Below are 20,837 nucleotides of genomic sequence, written 5' to 3'. Positions count from 1 at the left end.
AAAAAAAGTGGCCTCAGATTTTCATTTGAACCAGTCATTTTCTCTGCAGTTAGTGTAGCTGGGGTTAAAAAAATAGATTTGGATAATTTCTTGTATGCATCCTAGGGTACTGAAGGAACTAAAAAATGAAATTTCTGATCTATTAGTTAAAATGTGTAACCTATCATTAAAATCATCCATTGTACCTGAAGACCGGAGGGTGGCCAATGTAACCCCAATATTTAAAAAAAGCTCTAGGGGCGATCTGGGTAACTATAGACCAGTGAGCCTAACTTCAGTGCCGGGAAAAATAGTGGAAACTGTTCTCAAGATCAAAATCGTAGAGCACATAGACATGATTTAATGGAACACAGTCAACATGGATTTTCCCAAGGGAAGTCTTGTCTAACAAATCTGCTACATTTTTTTGAAGGGGTTAATAAACATGTGGGTAAAGGTGAACCGGTAGATGTAGTGTATTTAGATTTTCAGAAGGCGTTTGACAAAGTCCCTCATGGGAGGCTTCTACGAAAACTAAAATGTCATGGGATAGGAGGTGATGTCCTTTCGTGGATTACAAACTGGTTAAAAGACAGGAAACAGAGTTGGATTAAATGGTCAATTTTCTCAGTGGAAAAGGGTAAACGGTGGAGTGCCTCAGGGATCTGTACTTGGACTAGTGCTTTTCAATATATATATAAATGATCTGGAAAGGAATACGACGAGTGAGGTTATCAAATTTGCGGATGATACAAAATTATTCAGAGTAGTTAAATCACAAGCAGACTGTGGTACATTACAGGAGGACCTTGAAAGACTGGAAGATTGGGCATCCAAATGGCAGATGAAATTTAATGTGGACAAGTGCAAGGTGTTGCATATAGGGAAAAATAACCCTTGCTGTAGTTACATGATGTTAGGTTCCATATTAGGAGCTACCACCCAGGAAAAAGATCTAGGCATCATAGTGGATAATACTTTAAAATCGTCGGCTCAGTGTGCTGCAGCAGTCAAAAAAGCAAACAGAATGTTAGGAATTATTAGGAAGGGAATGGTTAATAAAACTGAAAATGTTATAATGCCTCTATATCACTCCATGGTGAGACCACACCTTGAATACTGTGTACAGTTCTGGTCGCCGCATCTCAAAAAAGATATAGTTGCGATGGAGAAGGTGCAGAGAAGGGCAACCAAAATGATAAAGGGGATGGAACAGCTCCCCTATGAGTAAAGGCTGAAGAGGTTAGGGCTGTTCAGCTTGGAGAAGAGATGGCTGAGGGGGGATATGATAGAGGTCTTTAAGATCATGAGAGGTCTTGAACAAGTAGAAGTGACTCTGTTATTTACACTTTCGAATAATAGAAGGACTAGGGGGCATTCCATGAAGTTAGCAAGTAGCACATTTAAGACTAATTGGAGAAAATTCTTTTTCACTCAATGCACAATAAAGCTCTGGAATTTGTTGCCAGAGGATGTGGTTGGTGTAGTTAGTGTAGCTGGGTTCAAAAAAGGTTTGGATAAGTTCTTGTAGGAGAAGTCCATTAACTGCTATTAATCAAATTTACTTAGGGAATAGCCACTGCTATTAATTGCATCAGTAGCATGGGATCTTCTTACTGTTTGGATAATTGCCAGGTTCTTGTGGCCTGGTTTGGCCTCTGTTCGAAACAGGTTGGTCTGACCCAAGATGGCAATTTCTTATGTTCTTAAGATTGTCTGTTGCAATTGGTATTGGAGGTTATTAAACCTCTCAGGAAGACTGACTGCCTGTTTGTTCTCCACAGTGTAGGTAAACAGGGTAAGTTGGCGTCATGGGTTACGTTAGCCATTTGGGTTAAGGAGGTTATCACGGCTGCGTGTGTGGATGTTGATTAGCCGTTGTCTAGACAGGTTTAAGGCTCAGGCAGTGTCATTGGCAGAGCTTAGATTGTTTCCCGTTGATTTGCTGAGCTGCAACGTGCTCCTCCTTACACACTTTTTCCAGGTATTGCTGCTTGGATATGCAGGCCCTGGAGGACACAGCCTCTGTACGTGTGGTGTTGGTTGGACTGTGGGCAATCTTCCACCCTGTTTGGGAATAGCTTTGGTACATTCCACTGGTCGTGCTGAATGCTGAGAACTGAGAAATTACTACTTACCTGATAATATCCTTTTCTCTAGTGAAGACAGGTTAATCTACCTTCCCGCCTTTGGCTGACAGTTTGTGGTTCTATGGTCGTTCTGAGTGGCTGTGTCCGGGGATAACTGGTAAGTGTCAGTTGTAGCTCCTAGATTAGTGATGCTACCTGTGTTTCCTGTGATTTGAGTACTTGAGTAGCTGTCTATTAAAAGTTATAACCAAGTGTTTGTCTATAGTTGGCTTTTGCAGAGAATACAGGTGGACTGATGTCAGTGCATGGGTATATATATATCATGGTATCAGCTTAACTCTGTCTCCACTGCTGGTAGAGGGGCATAATCCACTGGTTGTGGATTAACCTGCCTTCAGTAGAGAAAAGGAAATTCAGGTAAGTAATTTCTCATTGCTTGTGGCTTTTAAGTAAATTCATGGTCACTTTTTTTTTTCTTTATCACAACATAATTTTTTTTTTTTTTTAAACATGCTACTGATGTATATAATAATCCTAGCCCAAGATTATATACATCAGTGGAATGTTTACAAATATCTTTCTTTTGTAACATGGGAACAAGTGACAGTGAATGTTATGGTTACTTTAAAAGCCTCAAACAATTGAGCTTCTTATAATACAAAAAACCCCAAACCTCCTGATGTTTATTTGACTAGCTGTTACAAAAGAAAGGGATATTCATAAGACTTTTTACTGCATATATGAAAACTTATGAAGGAACTAAAAATGTATGCATAAAAAAATTGCAACAAAAAAGATTCTTAGAATATGTGCAAAGTGACAATTTTCTCTTTTATTGATCCATGGTATTGATAGTGTTTTTCATTATTTTGAGTTTAGGAGGTTGCTAGCAGATAACTGTTGTAAATTCAGCAGAGGATATGTCAAGTTGGAAATGGTCAGTACTCTTTCTCCCTGACTTGATTGCAGCACATTTTGACCCCAGCAGTTTTTGCCCAGCCCATCCCTTCTCCCCTGCACAGGTAGCCCCACAAATAGTATGCTCTTGTACTTTCTCGCTAGACATGCATTCTCACCTATTTTATGATTGGTGAGGCTGCATTGGTGAGTGGTGTCTATGTACACAGATTTTGGGTAGAGGTGAAATGAGTTTGTGTATATGTGAATAAGTAGGTAGGGACTCTCTGCTGGTGTGTGTGTGGGTGAGAGTATGAGCCTATTTGAAGGAATTAGTATGTGTGCTATCTGTGCATGGAAGTGATGGTGTGCTGGCTCTGTGTGAGTGTATATGTGTCTGTAGGAGTGGTTATTAAGTGTGTCAGTGATCTCTGAATGATTGGGTAGAGTGGGGTTCCGTATGTAGCAGAGTGTGGATGAATGTGATGGAAGTTGTTAATCTTCCCTTGTTCTCTGGATCCCATTTCCTTGCAGCCTCTCCTGCCTCACCTCTCTTCTCCCTCATCCAACACTTTGCCACCCCTCCTTCCTCTCTTCCCCTTTCACAGGCTCAGCTGACTGAAAAATAGCTGCTCTTCTGCTGTGGATGCAAGTCAGAGCTTACTATGCACAGTGCACTCTGTGCATGCTACATTGCTTCCTGTGTGGCTACCAGGATTTTGCCTCCATGAGCCACAAGAAACACATTCACTGTCATTGCTTCCATTTGGGCCAGCAAGTCCTGGGCTTCCCACTGATTGCTACACTGCTGACCGGTGCTATTGGCCACCAGCCACTGGAAGTTCCAAGTTGTGCACATAGCTCAGAACTTATGCACGTAACTCTGAAAGTATGTGCCTACACTTCTCAACAGATGGTGAGGTGTTCTAAGGAGTGCATGTAATCCCCATTGATTGTAGACAGACACCATCTGGTGGGCAAAGAATATTTGTAGATTGTTAGAGAGATAGATCTAAGTATCTATATGATTCTAAAATATGTAGTTACTATTATGCCTTCAATATTTTAATTTTGTTTCATTTATTCATTTTGGAATATTTCATTAAATTTAACATGGGATTTAAAATAAAGTTATCTTGAAACAAAATAAGGGAAAAATTTTACTGAATAGATCAGTTGTATGACTTTCATAGAACCCATGAAAATTTACAGAATGTTTGTTTTATTGTTGTAAACTCTTGGGTGTAAATTATAGTAAGGCAGGTGATAAAAATAATGATAATGCACCCCAAACCCAGCCTGGTGACCTCAGACTTTTTTTTTTTTATTAGGATAATCAGAAGTGAATATGCATGAGATATATTTTCATATGTGACACACAATATAAGTGAATATTTCATGCATATACAGTTGTGCTCCTAAGTTTATAAATTCTGCCAGGGGTATGGAAGATGTTTAGCATTTTAAGAAAACATGAGTGATCAGACAAAACACACCTGTTTTTAATGTATTTACAATTAAACTATTATGCATCACAGAATAGCACAATAGCACAATCTTAACAACTCATGGCAATAAAGGAAATAATAATGGTCCGGTTCAAAAGTTTGCATACCCTTAAAAGTTTGTCTGATAATATACACTCAAGTTGACATAAGGTTGAGATGGCAATGAAGGATAGGTATCCACATCTGTGCCTTGTTTGATTGTAATTTGTGTCTGTGTTTAAATAGTCAGAGTTTCTTAGCTGTTGAGAGAGCCATGTGCATTTCATCCAGGGCTGCGCTGACTTTGGTTACTGAAGCATAGTGAAAGCAAAAGAACTATCAAAGGATCTGTGAGCAAAAGTAGTTCAACTTTATAAATCAGGGAAAGGATATAAAAAGATATCCAGAGATTTGAAAATGGCAATCAGTACTGTTCAAACTCTCTGATCAAGGAGCGGAAAATTATGGGTAGCTCAAGAGATTTCAGACACAACTCCTAATTCCTTCTAAGCTGAGCATCTGAGTGATTGCTCATATATTTTGGAGCGTCGCTCAAATAAATTTTTCTTTGTGCTATATACAGAAATGCAATGATAGTACTGGCACTCAAAAATTGTTTTAAAAGAATTTGCACACTTCTTGGAGGGAGCATCACAACTGATTGTTGGGATGCAAAGTAAAAACCCATTTGCAACTTATACTGAAATACAGGCTTTTTTGAAACAGAGTGGTGTGGGTGTTTCAGCATGCACAATGAGATACTTGAACAAAAATGGGCTGAATAGTAGAGTTCCCAGAAAAAAGCTGTTCCTGCACCAATGCCACAAAACAGCTGCTTACAATTCTCTAGCACCTAGAGAAGTCTCAAAACATCTGGAACAAGATAATTTGAAGTGATGAGATGAAAATTGAATTTATGGTCACAACCATAAATACTGTGTTTGGAGAGGAGTCAACAAGGCCTATGAAGAGAAGCACATCCTCCTTACCATGAAGCATGGAGGTGGATCTGTGCTGTTTTGGGAGTGTGTGAGCTACAGCGGCACAGGGAATTTAGTCAAACTTGATGGTAGGATAAATGCAGCAACTTTTTAGAAAATATTAGAGAATTTGCTTTCATCAGCTAGGAAGCTGCGCATGGACTTTCCAACATGGACTTGGACTTTCCAACATGACAATGATCTGAAACATAAGGCCAAGTCGGGGCTTCATTGGCTGCAGCAGAAGAAAAGGTTCTGGAGTGGCCATCAGTCTCCTGACCTCAGTATCATTGAGCCTCACTGTGGAGAACTCAAACATGTAGTTCATGCTAGACAACCAAAGAATTTACAGGATCTGGAGGCTGCTTGCCAAGAGGAATGGGCAGCTTTACCACATGAGAAAATAAAGAGCTTTATTCGCTGCAAACCGTCATTGATGCAAAAGGGGGCGATACACAATCTTAAGAACTAAATGTATGCAAACTTTTGAACAGGAATAGGTATATATAAGTATGTAGAAAGTGACAGTCATACAGCACCATATAGAAACCGGTAGGAAATGTGATAGGTAGCTTGTAGCACCTAAACTGCCGACAAATTTCTCCGGATGCTACATGGACCACATTTCAGAATATAATAAATGCTTGCAGCTTGCGTGTTCCCTGAAGAAGTAGTAAAGCGCTTCGAAACACTTACAGTGTCCAATGACTCACACATTGCTGCACCATTGAACTTTTAAAAGCCAAGTGTGGAAAATTCCAATACAGCTGCATCGTGGACTTTACATGCAAAGATAAGTGCAATGCTGTATAACCCTTCGGGGAATACAATAATTTTTTAATAAAGTGACATATGATTAAAAAGTCCCAGTGCTTGTAAAGGCTTGCACATATAAGCCACTTGTTGCAAGGGCGCTGTATGACGGTCACTTTCTACATACTTATAAGAACCTATTCAATATAGCGGAATAATTTATTTATTTTTGTTTTCATACAAGTATCTCCAGCTAATTTCAGGATAGTATTATTTGAACTTTTGAACAGGACCATTTTGTTAGTTCCTTTATTGCTATGGTTTGGTTAATGATTGTGCTGTTTTGTGATGCATAATAGTTTAATTTTGAAATTAAAAATAACTGATATGTTTGGTCTAATCGCTCATGTTTTAAAATTCTGCCAGGGGTATGTAAACTTATGAGCACAATTGTACATTGTGGATATTCTGAAAATTCAGCTGGCTGTGAGGTTGCTAAGACAGGTTTGGGAAGTTCGGAACAGAATTTTAAGCCATTGGTGGTTATGTTCAAGCAGAAAACATTTATTCCATTTAGTCTGCCCAGCAAGTGTTCAAAGTTGTCACTGCCATGCTGTGCAGGTTATTCCCATACAGAAAAGATACCACAGGCCTTCATTTCTCTCCTCTTGTCACTACTGTGTTTTGTCTTCGCCACCTCCTATAGTGGTCTCCTTGCTGAGATTTGGTCTAGATGTTATACAACAAGGTTTCCATGAATTGGTGAGAGACATTTATTCTCTTCTCTCCTCCCCTCAGAGATGCACAGCAATTGTTAAATCACCGACAACATTGCAGACCCACTCACGGGATAATGTCTCCAAATGGGTTAATTTTGCGCATACCTTGACAGAAATGAACCTCGCTCGTAAGCCAGGGTATGTTGTGCATGATCTCAATCTCTCAAATTTACTGTTAATATTCTTCTTAATACTTTCATTCTGCCAAGGAGAACTTCCTTTTGAGCTCATAGGATGTAATATGTACAGGCAACATGTATAGATGTGCCTGGAAGTTCTTTTTAATTAGACCAGTAGTGCCCAGTACAAATGCGACTATTGCTGTATCTTTCTGACACATTTTCATGCTCTTATTGCTTCATTTGCTACTTAAGGATGTTTTTTCTCTATACAGTCCATGGAATGGTCACTTGACATTTTGACATTTTTTTCAGCAATGCTGACCTTGTGCTTTTTCTCTTTTTATTTATGTTTATGGACCTTCCTTTTTTTAGTGTTCGTTTTCCCCCCCTTTTACTTTCTGAAAGCGAACAAGTATGGAAGAAAATCAATGAAAGAAAAAAAGGAGTCATGTTTTTCCCATTTTTGAATGTTACAATAAATACTGAGAAATTCCTGGGAAAAATAAAATGTGAAAATGGAGGTCCCTAATTATGTTTAAACTGCTTTCTGACAGTCTTTTATATATTCCTAATTTTTTATGAAAGTAAAGGCTTGATTTACAAAGCTTTTTTTCCATAGTCACAAATAGAAAATAAGTAAATCGGGCCCTCAAATACTTAAATTACTATTACAGAAGAGGCTAACCTTGGATATGCTTTTTACAACTTGTTTTTTTTTTTGGTTTTTGTTTTTGTTTTTTTTTTAGAACTTGCCTCCACCCTAGAGAAGATTATAGTGAACAAGCTTGTAACAATCTTGTAAGCTTGGCAGTAATGATGCTTTGATTTACAGTGAGAATGCTGATGCTTTTAGTAGGTCCTAGGACATCTTATGGGCACTATGCAGAAGCCAGGGTTTTTTTATTTTCGTTATTTATTTTGATTTAGCTCATGCATTTCTTTGGTAGCTCATGGCACATTTTATGTTCTGATATAGTAGTTATTTTCCTGTCCCCAGAGGGCTTACAATCTGTTTATATCTGATTCAGTGGAGGGTGAAATAACTTGCCCAAAATCACAAGGAGTGTCAGTGGGATTTGCAAAATATGGCAATGTAAGTAGTACAGGTTTTCTGTTTAGGTCACCTACCTGGAACTTTTTTCATTGCTGGCCCAGATGCAGTTTAAAAAAAAAAAATGCTGCTGACTGTAAGCAATGTCCTAGAAGTCAAAATCTTTTTAAAAACATATGTTTCTGATTGTAAGCCCCTCCCTCATATGTGCCAGGCCATTTTTAAGATTGAATGTAGAAACATTTTCATAAGCTTGTTTTTATCATGTAATCTGTAAATCTGAATATAAATGTTTTTAAATAAGTGAATTATTTTCTTGACAAAAACAGGAAGAAATACTTGCTTATAAATGTGCTCTGCAAATGGTCAGGTCCTCAGCAAGGTCTGCCACCTGGACCTGAAACTTTTCCCATAGCAGGGCTGAATTAGCCATGCTGTCGGGACTGTCAGTCTAGCGTCGGAGGTGGAGCTTGTCAAAGCTGATACAGAGTTGTGATCTGTGTAGCTGCATGCGTGTTCCTGTGCAGAAAGACAGCTTCTCCTCAGTCTGTCTTTTTCATGAGCAGTAACGCATGCGACGCATCGTCACTCCTCAGTTATCTTGTCAAAAATTAGATAAAACTTTCTTCAACTTCATCGGTAGGACGCCAATTTTTACTTCACTTCATGCCATGCCTGTCGGGATTCAAACTGTGCGGGAAAATAATATCCATAACAGATAGACAATGATGCCTGTTATATCTGCCTAGGCCCCGACCACGATCAAACAGTGTGCCACACTGTGGTTGGATGTTGCCGAGGGTGCAGAGGCAGAGAGCAGCGAAAATAGGCTTCAAATTTCCTTATCAGGTTCCTGTGCCCCCCCCCCCCCCCTTCGGAAGCTCACTCGTCCCCAGGGCCGAGGCCGAAGCATGTCCCTTCTGTTAGAAGGTTGACTTCGTTAGCCGAGACTACACGGTGATGCGATCCTTTTGATTTTCTCTGTCTCCTCTGTGGTTTCTTCAGGAAGGCAGCAGGTTCTGAGGCCACGGATGCGTCGAATCGAGGACGCTCACAGACCAAAAGCGTCGATCGACCCGGTACTGCGCTGCCAACAATGCCTGCGTCGACACATTCGAAGCAGGCATCGAAAAAGATCCAAGTGCGTCGATCGAGGCAATCGACGCAACTGTCCACACCATTCGAAGCATCCTCGGGAACCACGACCGATGCAATCATCGATGCATGCGCCGGTGAACTCCGCATTCTTTGACTCAAGGTCAACGTCTAACACAGATGCAAATTTCGATGCACAAGTCGAAGCAATTGATGCATCATGTAAGACAATTGGAAGTACTCCCTTCAACTCATTCTACAATAGGGGGTGAAAATTTCTTACTTAAGAGATTATCACAGCACATGATTTCTACATCTCAAGGCCTCACTACACCTTCAGAACCAGAGGAACCTGTACTTCCCTCCGGCTCGATATTACAACCACAGGGCCATATTGTACGTGTTGTATAATCGCCCATTTTGTCAGTTGATGAAGACCTGGTCAGAGTATCTTCATACTCTCCTTCATCCTCTTCATCACAGGAAATATTTTCTGACATTTCCTCTGTTTCCAAACGAAGGCAGGCCTTACCTCACCTACAAGAGCCTTTGGTAAAGCATCATAAACTACATCAAATTACATAGGCAAAAGTAATGCAGACATATTATTGGCTGCAGTTCCTTGTCCACCTCGCCAACCCTCTCCAACTCCATTGCAACCACAAATTCCTGAAGGGACTCAACAGGCGATAGCCCAATTTTCTATGGCTTTTTCAGGTTTTTTTAGCCTCCCTACAACTAGGATTCACTAATCCTCAACCACTACCTATCAGCCCAGAAGGAGAAGCTCTACCGATTCCATCACCAGAGCAACCGCTTCCACATCCCCTGCCGGGGGATGACCCCAGGGTAATTCCACCCGTTACCCTCTCAACCTACAACGCCCATACCGGTTGGCTCCCCTCTGCTGCCAAACCAGCCGGATTCCTATCCATCACCTGGCTCATCAACCGGATATCCTTCCGACCTGTCAGAAGGTCCTCGGGAACCTTATTCACCTCCTGAGGATCTCACATACCCCAAATTCATTGATAAGGTGGGCTCAGAGTTAAAGGTAGAGGTGCATAAGCAACCGGATCCATGATCTGAGACTCTGGGTCTGTTAAAAAAAAAATCTTCGATCTCCTATCAGATCCATCGGCATTACCATCACACAAGGTCTTAGACTCAGTGCCGTTTACAATCACGCCAGTATCCAGGAAAACAGATATAAAATTTAGAATGCAGCAATCTCCGTTCTATTTGTCCACTCAGTTGCCACATACATCAATAGTTGTTGAGTCAGCAATGCAAAGAGCCAAGAAGACCAGGCTATATTCAAATACACCGCCCGGTAGGGACAACAAACTACTAGATGATTTTTGGGAAAAAAACCTTCCAGTCTGTGATGTTGGGTGCACACATGCACCAGTTCTATATAGTGCAATATTTGTATAAGTCCTTGCAACAACTTAAGGCACTCTTACTGGACACAGATTCAACATCACAACCATTACAATCTATACAAGACATGGAGGAAGGAATCAGACACCTTCTTGGATCAGTATATGAAGCCTTTGAAATATCTTCCAGGACTTCAGAAGCCGCAATTGGGGCAAAACGTATGGGGTGGCTAAAAGCTAGCGCCAAACGTGAAGATGTCCACAATAAACTGACCAATCTTCCCTGTCATGGAGATAACGTTTTTGGGGGTCGCCTACAGGACACAGTAGCTCAACTAAAGGAGCAGGATGTGGCAGTGCAGGCACTACCATCAGCCAACACTTATGGCGCCTTCTCCCGTAGGTATTTCGCACTGACTAGGAGAGGGCCCTACCACAGGCAACCATATCACTCCTATACGCCTTACAGGCCTCCCCCTTATACTCAACAACCCAGGCAACAGCCACAATATCAACAACAACGTAGAGGAAAACGTAATCATCAGCAGGGTCAAACTGCTACCACTACAAAGTCATTGATTTCTTTTTAAACTTAGCAGGGCCACCACCTCCCTCACAAGTAGGAGGGAGACTCACAGCATTCCAACAGGCTTGGACAAAGATAATATCCGACCGATGGGTCATGGAAATAACGCAAGGTTCCTTCCAAGCCTTCCCTACCACATCTCAATTCCACCAAGAGCATATGCTCCAACCACCTTCAGTTGGCAGAGGAGATTATAACCCTACTAGACCAACATGCGATCAGAGTCTTACCATCCAGACTCCGCAATACGGGCTTTTATTCCCCATATTTCTTGATCCCAAAGAAACCTGGAGGCCTCAGACCAATTTTGGACTTACGCAACCTCAACAATTATCTAGTCAAGGAAAAGTTCAAGATGGATTCTTTAAAGACTATTCTCCCCCTCCTTCAACCCAACGATTGGATGTGTTTGTTAGACCTGAAGGATGCTTACACCCACATTCCAATGCACCCCTCTTCGTGGAAATACCTTTGTTTCCAACACAAGAGACGACATTACCAGTACAAGGTTCTTCCCTTTGGCCTCTCCGCAGCACCAAGAGTATTCACAAAATGCATGGCAGTGTTGGTGGCCCACCTTCAACAACAGGAAATACAAATATTTCCCTACCTAGACGATTGGCTCCTAGTAGCATCAGATCAGAAAACTCTTCTGCTTCACCTACAGCAGTCCATCTCCTGTCTCTAAAACCTAGACCTCATTGTGAACTACAAAAAGTTAAGTTTGCATCCCTCCCGCACACTTCAGTTCATAGGAGCACTCTTGGATACAACAAAAAACAGTGTGTTTCTACCACGGGACAGGTGCCTAGTCCTGCAAAAACTTACCAGGGGCCTACGTGCCATGACTAAGCCAACAGCCCGCCAAATATTGTCAGTATTGGGGCATATGGCGGCATCAAGTCTTATGATTCCAAACGCTCATCTTCACATACGCCGACTCCAATGGGATTTAAAGAGACAATGGAAACATTTGCAACCCTTGTCTCGAAAAATCAACTTAACTTCCAACATGATAGTAGACTTGGATCGGTGGCCGAAACCACACATACTTCAGAAGGGAGTACTTTTCACTCTGCCCCTGCACAATATAGTCCTCACAAGGGATGGGGGAGCGCACCTAGATCGCCTTCAGACTCAAGGTTTGTGGACCCCTCGAGCAGTCCTATCAAATCAACCTCCTAGAGCTCCGAATGATCCGCTACGCCCTCTCCACATTCCTTACACAACTGCGGGGGGAAAAGTCATGATATACATGGACAATCAAGTAGCCATGTTTTATATAAACAAACAAGGCGGGTCTGGTTCATGGATACTCTGCAAGGAAGCACTACTGATATGGGATTGGGCAACTCATCACTCAATCCATCCACACGCCATTTACCTCCCAGGCATAGCCAACACACGGGCGGACAAGTTGAGCTGAATCTTTCACCCTCACAAATGGTCTCTGGACCAGCAAGTAGCTGATGACATTTTCATGGACTGGGGGATACCTTCAATGGACCTTTTCACCATGGAACACAACAGGAAGGATCCTCAATTCTGCTCCCTAATTACCAGCCAGCTCAGGACGCCTTCTTGCTTCCATGGTCGGGAAGCCTAATGTATGCATTCTCTTCGATTCTGCTAATAACATGCACTATTCAGAAATGCTTAGCGGAGGAAGCGGACCTAATACTCATTGTCCCAGCATGGCCAAGACAACCGTGGTATGCATCCTCCTTTGTCTCCATTGCTCCTGGGACAGTGCTCCTGCACCAGATGCAAGACTCTCCACCTCACAGCGTGGAGATTGAACGGGAAATATTAATACAGCAGGGAGTTTCGGAAGACTCAAAAGGTTTTATTACAGCTAGGAAACCTTCTACAAGAAAATCGTACCAATTCCAATGGAGATGATATGAATCATGATGCTCCACAAACTATAAAGATTTATTCGCTTGTACACCGATACATTTGCTGGATTACCTTTTCTCCCTTCATACGGTGGGATTGGCAACCACTTCGGTCAGAGTACATCTCAGTGCCATTGCGGCCTACCATAAGCCCCCTCCATGGACAACCAATTTCTCAGCACCCACTAATTTCTAGATTTATCAGGGGTCTCCACCATTTTAGACCCCCCCCCCCCCCCCCCCCAGTGTCCAAGCATCCAATAGCTTGGAACCTTAACCTGGTCCTTGAACAGTTGATGCTTCCCCCATTTGAACCATTGGACTCGGCTCATATAAAATACCTCACATGGAAAGTCATATTCCTAGTGGCGGTCACTTTAGCATGCCGATTCAGTGAAATTCAAGCACTAGTGCACTATGAACCATATCTTCAGTTCTTCCACCACAAGGTAGTGCTCCGAACTCACCATTCCTTCCTCCCAAAGGTGGTCTCATCTTTTCATATCAACCAATCCATAGAACTACCTACGTTCTTCCCAAAGCCACACCAAAATGACAGGGAGAAGTTGCTCCACACCCTGGATTGTAAAAGATCGCTTGCATATTATAAAACTAGAACTCTGCCTACAAGACCATCTCAGTTATTCCTCTCCTTTAACTCGAATACGCTGGGTATGCCAGTTGAGAAACGGACTATCTCTAGCTGGATAGCCCAATGCATCCTTTTTTGTTACAACAAACGACAATTATCCTTAGAAAAGAAACCAAATGCTCATCAGCTTAGAGCACTTTCTACCTCATTAGCTCACTTATGTTAAGTTCCCCCTCTTGACATCTGTAAAGCAGCCACATACATTCACATCTCACTATTGCTTGGACCAGCAATCATCTTAAGATGCTAAGCTAGGATGTGCAGTTTTGGATACTTTGCATTCATGATCGTTAACTGCTGTCCATACCACAAAAGTCACGCAGAAAAAAAAAAAAAGATATTACTGAATAAGGAATATAACATACTACATCCAGGAAATGATTGGAACAATGACTATTAATATTCATGTGACTATGTTTAACAACTCATCTTTGAGCGTGATTGGGAGCTATGGACTCACAACAGCATGGCTAATTCAGCCCTGCTATCGATGGGGAAAAAGCAAGTTTGCTTACCGTAATGATATTTCCGTAGATAGGATAAATTAGTCATCCTGACCCACCCACCGCCCTGGAGAGCCATTTTTTTTTTTGTTTATTCTCTGCTACACTACAGATTGAGGAGAAGTTGTCTTTCTGTGTGGGAACACATGTGCAGCCACACAGAGCACAACTCTGTATCAGCTTTGACAAGCTCCGCCTCAGACGCTAGACTGACAGTCCTGACAGCTTAGCTAATTCATCCTATCTATGGAAACACAGTTTACAGTAAGCAAGCTTGCTTGTATTTGGTGCTCTACAATAGGAGTGTAAAATTTTTAGGAAAAGTTGGGTACCAGCCCAAAGTTTTAGGAGTCAGACTAAATGTTCTTTTATAGCTTTTAATCTTGCCTTTTTCTTTTCTCTAGTCCTTCCTGTCCACTTTAGTGCTAGCCTACAGCAGCTCATATTTCTCCCATTCATTATGGCAGCTCCTCGGAGTGTCACTACCTAGGAGTTTTCCAGTCTTGCCCAGCAGCAAGTAAAACAAAATGAGAATTAGCATGGTATATAGTTCAAAGAAAAGATAGTGAAGAAATGGACTTAAGTATTACCATAATCTTGTTTAAGGTGACACATTTTCAGTTTTGATTGGAAGTTGCCAAAGACAATTTCTTGGTTATCTAAAAGTATCACTAGCAAAATAAATGCCTAAAAGGGAGATGTAGCTTTTATAGTATATGAACTGTGGCAAATATGTAACTCAAAAGGAAGAGGGCGAAAGAGGTGTTAGTAAGTAGCTACATCAGTCTAGATGAGAGAGAGAGAACTGTTTGAAGAACAAGATAAGCTTTGAACATAAGAGGTCTGGATTTTGTAAATGTTATGGAGTTAAAAGTGAAAACTGAAGCAAAAGTTGGAAATGTTAGTATTTAAAGACAGCCTATGTTCATTAATTATTCTAAGAGTTCATGAGAAAGCTAGAAGGAAGAGAAGAAACATTGTGAGAAACAGGAAATTTTGAGTGCTGAGAGAGTCCTTTGTCTGGAGCAGAACTCTACAGGTGTTGCTGACTTTCTGGTTTCTGTAGGGATATTTAATTGGATGATCCCAATATAAAATTTGATCTGAACTGAGTCGACTTGGTTTGTTTTGGGTCATCCAAACTGAATGAATGCAGTCGACCCCCCCCCCCTCCCCCTCCCCCAATCTGGATTTTTTTTTTTGTATCTCTTGTTCTATAGTGTCAGGCCTGACACTATAGAACCTGTTGGGTATGGAACAAGAAGAGCAAGATCAACCGTATCTCAACTGGCAGCTGTAAGGGTTGACACGTTCACCTAAATAAAATGATGAAACTAAGAGCACTCTGAGCAGCCAGTGACCATTTTGTTCTTGGTCGTTCCTCTGTTGGCTCTTAGAGAAGAGACAGATTGTGAAGCTTCTTGCTTTCAAGTTCCAGAGTTCAACTATTTGGCAATAACTTCTCTTTGGGTCAGCGCTATGCTGCATAGACGCTCCTTCAGAATTGTATGTATGACTGGATGGGCCATTTGGTCTTCTTCTGCCGTCATTTCTATATTTCTATGTAATACACATTCGTAGTGCAAGTCATCTGGATTCACTGTTGCAGTTACTTTTGATATTTAGCAGGAGTCTGTCAGCACCAACATCAGTCTTATTAATGTGTTCTACCAATATTTAATTAGGGTTCCGATGCCATCCTTTTAAGATAGGTGACAGTTTGTATTACATCCTGTAAGGTAGATGTCTATAATAATATTGTGTTGTGTAGCTTCTATGGTTTTGTTATGCTGCAGCCTGCCTTGAAATTTCAATGTGTGCAAAATATATTTTTTTTTAAAGAAAAGACAAGAAAACATGCTCTAGATTTAGAGGAGAAAGTCAACATCTCCTAAAATCATACCTTGCTATCTGTGCTGCTAGCAATCTGTTAGATGGTTACAGTATAATTTTATATCAACAAGTTAAGAATGCACTTCTCTTCTACAGCAGGCAGCATGTGTCTGTGCCAGGAAGGGTGGACCTAGAGGCTATTCTACCTGCTGTGGCCTTTCCGTCTGTTGGCTGTTTCAGTGCTATCATGGTGACGTCATTGATAGGTGCTAGAACCTGTTTAACAGATGTGCCCTATGGCATGCATCAGCAGGCATGTGCCAGAGCTGCTTTCTAAAGGGACACTCTCCCCGAATCAAGCTTTTCTCGAGTTGGTTCTTTTTTTTTTTTTAAATAATTTGTAATTTTATTGCATTTAAGATCAACAGAACAATAACAGATGAAATAAGAACATGTAAACTTGTCACAGCAATGATCCATAATCCCCCCCCCTCCCCAGTGACCCCTACCCCCCATGAGCTCACTAACACGGTTCTAATTATAGAAGCTCCAAGTGTCTCGGATGAGAAAATGTCAACGACAAAATAAGTATACTGATCAGCCCTGCTCAGAAGTTTATGTACTGTTATATATCCGCCGCTTGTTCCCATTGCAGGTACGGAGTCCAGGTGGCCAGAAATGCGGGTATCGATTGATGTAATTCTGCTGTTACAGCTGCCATTCTGCAATATTGGTGTACTTTTTGTTGTATAATACTCAATGATGGAATATCAGATTGTTTGTTTCCAATGTCTAGCAATGGCTAACCGAGTTGCAATAAATACTTGTGACATAGTTGTGTCTGTGGTTTATCCAAGGCTATATGGGGATGATTCAATAACATAAATCCTGCATCCAATAGAAGGTTAAATTTAAGAGTCCTTCAGTGCAGTGTGCTACTGCTCTCCACAAATTATGTACAGATTCACAAGATCACCACATATGAAGAAAAGTCCCAATATGCCCACACTTACACCAACATAAGTCACTGACACTAGGGTAGCAATGGTGCAATACCTGCGGTGTAAGGTACCATCGCGTTAACATCTTATGACAATTCTCTTGCATAGTGGCAGAGATCGAGCATTTTCGGGCTGTGGTGTATATCTGCACCCAGTCCTTCACTGACAGAGGGTGGCCTAGATCCACTTCCCACCCTTTGGTATGTGGAAAAGGTGGTGAGTCAGGGCCCAGCAGAAGGGCATAAAGTTTGGAAACCATACCTCGTTTCTTTCTACATCCTCACAATAATGCTCTAGTAAAGTCTTTCCTTGTCTGAGGGAAGACACAATATCTGGTGTTCTCAGAAAGTGTAAGAGTTGGGAACCTGCAAGAAAATCCCTCTCGGGTAATCTGTGAATCGTTTGTATATCTTTCCAGGACGTTACTGAACCCCCTACTGAGAAAATGCTCTATCTGTGTGAGACCCTGATCCCGCCAGTCATGGAAGGACCAATTAAGACAGCCAGCTGGGAAATGCGTGTGACAGAATAGATGAGTGGAATAAAAATACGTCCTACTGCCCACCAGACAATCCTTCCATTTAAACCACAATTTCAAAGTTGTATCAAGCGGCAGAGACAGGGAACCCATTAGTACCCAAGTACAGTGGGATTGCCATACCATGGCAGCTAGCAGCATGCCCCCCCCACCATAAGTTCCTCGAAAGACACCCACTGTTTCACTGACACTTTTCGGTGTATATCAGGAATCGCTGTGCAGCCACATACCATTCCAAATTTGGTACTCCCATTCCACCTCTAGCCCGTGGTTGATATAACAAATGTCAGGATAACCTGGGGGGGGGGGGGGGGTGTCTGCACCAAATGAAATCAAATAAATTTTTTTGCCAAGAGCGCAATATGGCAGAGCTTAAAAAAACCGGAAGAGTAGTAAACAGATACAGAAACCTGGGTAGCACATTCATTTTTACTATGGCGATGTGTCCGAACCAAGAGAATTGTTCCGTCCCATTTTTTAATCTCTCTGAATAGCGAGAAGTAAGGGTTTATAATTAACTTGAAATAAATCACTCACTTCAGGTCCAGTGTGTACTCCTAAATATTTAATGGATTTTGAAGCTAATTTAAAGGGATATTGGCATCTCAGTTCCTGTAATACAGCCTGGTCAGTAGAAATATTTAGAAGTTCGGGTTTGTCTAAATTAATCTTAAAGCTGGATACTGCACTAAAAGGCACATATCTCAGCGGTGACTCCTTGAAGGGAGGCCACAGGATTCGTGAGAGTCAATAGGATGTCATCTGCAAAGAGGGAGATTTTAAAATGCATATTACCTAACCTTATCCCCTCAATCAGATTGGAATCCTGGACCTTTGTAGCAAAAGGCTCCAGGAATAGAGCAAACAGTAAAGAGGATAATGGGCATCCCTGTCTTGTCCCTCTTTGAACAGAAAATGAGTCGCTGGACCCTCCATTTACCTTTATTCGCGCTACTGGATCTTGATAGAGGCTTTTAACCCATTGAAGAAACATAGACCCAAATCTCATCTTTCCCAAAGTGGCAAACGGGAAGTCCTAGTACACTAAGTCGAAAGCTTTTTCAGCATCTATAGCCAATAACACAAAGGGTATATTTTCTTTTTTAGCACACCATAAAATATCTGTAACTTTGTGTACATTGTCTGCTGCCATTCTCTGGGGAGTAAATCCAACTTGATCCCTATTGACTAAGCTGGGCAGAAACCTGTTATGATGAGCTGCTAGCACCTTTGCCAGAATTTTTGGATCAATATTTATTAAGGAAATTGGGCGGTAAAACCACATTGAAAGGGATCTCTCCCAAGACTTTGCAAGAATTGTAATGGGCGGGTAAAGAATCCCCCCCTCAGGCTATTGAATAATTCTGTAAGAGGTTCCACTAGCTGAGCACTACATTTCTTATAACTGCCTGTAAACCCATCAAGCCTAGGTGACTTTCCTATTTTAAGATCATTGATGGCCGTCTGGACTTCTAAAGCACTAATGGGCTCATCTAGAAGGGATTGTTGCTGTTCAGTCAGGTTGGGTAACGTGCCAGAAGTTAAATACTATGCTATAGATTCATTAGTCATTGCCTCGTCTCTGCTGTATAATAGGGAGTAAAATTTAGAGAAGCACGCACTTATATCCTGGGTAGTGGTATGCATCTGGCTGTGGGTATCTCTAATCTTTGCAATATTATTCTGGGTAGCCCTTTGCTTTAGTTGCCTAGCTAGAATCCTGCCAGCCTTGTTATGCCCCTCAAAATATTTTTGCTTCGTGCGTTCTAGAGCATGTGCTATACTAGAGGAATCTAGTATATTTTAATTCTGTGCGTACAGCACGTGCTATAAGACGGGGGCATGAAAATTACGATGATGTCTCACTAGAGAGTTTAAAGTGCGTAGTAACTCAGTTCTTTGCTGTTCTCTCTTTTTGCGTAAGGCTATAGCCAGAGCTATGAGGCGGCCTCTTATTTCTGTTTTGGAGCATTCCCAAAGTGAACCAGCTGAATTCACTGAACCCTTATTCAGAGTAAAATATTCCTGGAGGGACTCAGAGACAGGCAATGAACGGGATCTCCTAGAATGTTGTCTCGGACCCTCCAGTACCACCACCCTGTATCCATAGGAGCTAGCAATATCGTGGCCCATACTGGGGCGTGATCCGACCAAGTGATATCCCCTATCCCCACATCTGTCACCTGATTCTGAAGGCCCTTATCCACAAGTAGGAAATCAATTCTTGAGTATGAATAATGGGGGTTTGAATAAAAGGTACATGCTGTAGATGTCTGATTACTTTGCCTCCATATGTCCGCCAATCCCCAAATATGCATAAGGGAAGTTAACTCTGAGGTAGCTTTCCAGCTCACCGTGTTCCTGCGATTGGAGGTATCCATTCTAGGATTGCGCACTAAATTATGATCCCCACCCCATAAAATTTGCCCTTCTGCATAAAGGGGCAGATTTTATAAATCTGCCCCCGCGCGTACTTTTGTACGTGCACCAGGCGCGAACAAGAGTACGCGGGATTTTAATAGATACACGCGCATCCATTTAAAATCCGGGGTCTGCGCGCACAAGGCTGCCCAAAATCGGCAGCCTGTGCGCGCCAAGCCGCGCAGCCTGCCTCCGTTCCCCCTATCTAAACCCCCCCCTACCTTTGTTGTACAAGTTACGCCTGCTTGGCCAGCTGCCGGTGCGTCATGGTTCGGTCTGGCGGCTGGTCCGGAGGCCGTGGCCACGCCCCTGCTCCTGGAACGCCCCCTGTTGATGCAATGCGCCCCCCCAGGAAAGCCCCGGGACTTACGTGCCGGCGAGCCTACTCAACATAGGCTCGGCGCGCGCAGGCGGTGTTTGGGCCAGGTTTTCGGGGGGTATGCGGTATCTTACGCGCGTACCCCTTTGAAAATCTGGCCCAATGCGTTAAAACATCCGCTAAAGACCGTAGAAAGTGATCTTGTTCAGAGTTAGGTGCGCAAACATTAATGATGGTGAAACCCTTTTTATCAATCTGTATTTTCAGCAATACATATCGCCCTAATGGGTTGGCCACGTGAGAGATACTCAAAGGTGACATGTTGGGCAATGAGGATACCCACTCCTGCATACTTGACTCTCCTGGTGCTAGCTGTAGATATGGGGGTACCCCTTTAGTTGCAAAACCCATTCATGACGCTTGTACAGATGGGTTTCCTGAATAAGGGCAATGGACACCCGTTGTTGGGTT

At 42.1% G+C, this 20,837-nt stretch overlaps 1 protein-coding gene across 5 annotated transcripts in view; it reads left to right on the top strand.

Moving 5' to 3' along the window:
• Positions 1-20,837, top strand: part of LARP4B (La ribonucleoprotein domain family member 4B) — a 521,092-nt gene that overhangs the window by 13,091 nt on the left and 487,164 nt on the right. For 4 of the 5 annotated variants that reach the window (XM_029588537.1, XM_029588533.1, XM_029588535.1 and 1 more), the window contains exon 2: positions 6,985-7,103. The exons of the other annotated variant lie outside the window; for it this stretch is intronic. The gene's annotated coding sequence lies outside the window, so the exon portion shown is untranslated. The remainder of the gene's footprint in view (positions 1-6,984; positions 7,104-20,837) is intronic. 5 annotated transcript variants of the gene reach the window in all.

This window comes from Rhinatrema bivittatum, chromosome 2 (assembly GCF_901001135.1).
Source record: "Rhinatrema bivittatum chromosome 2, aRhiBiv1.1, whole genome shotgun sequence".
NCBI lineage: Eukaryota > Metazoa > Chordata > Amphibia > Gymnophiona > Rhinatrematidae > Rhinatrema > Rhinatrema bivittatum.
The sequence above is the reverse complement of the archived record's forward strand: the minus strand, read 5'-3'. Positions and strand labels throughout refer to the sequence as shown.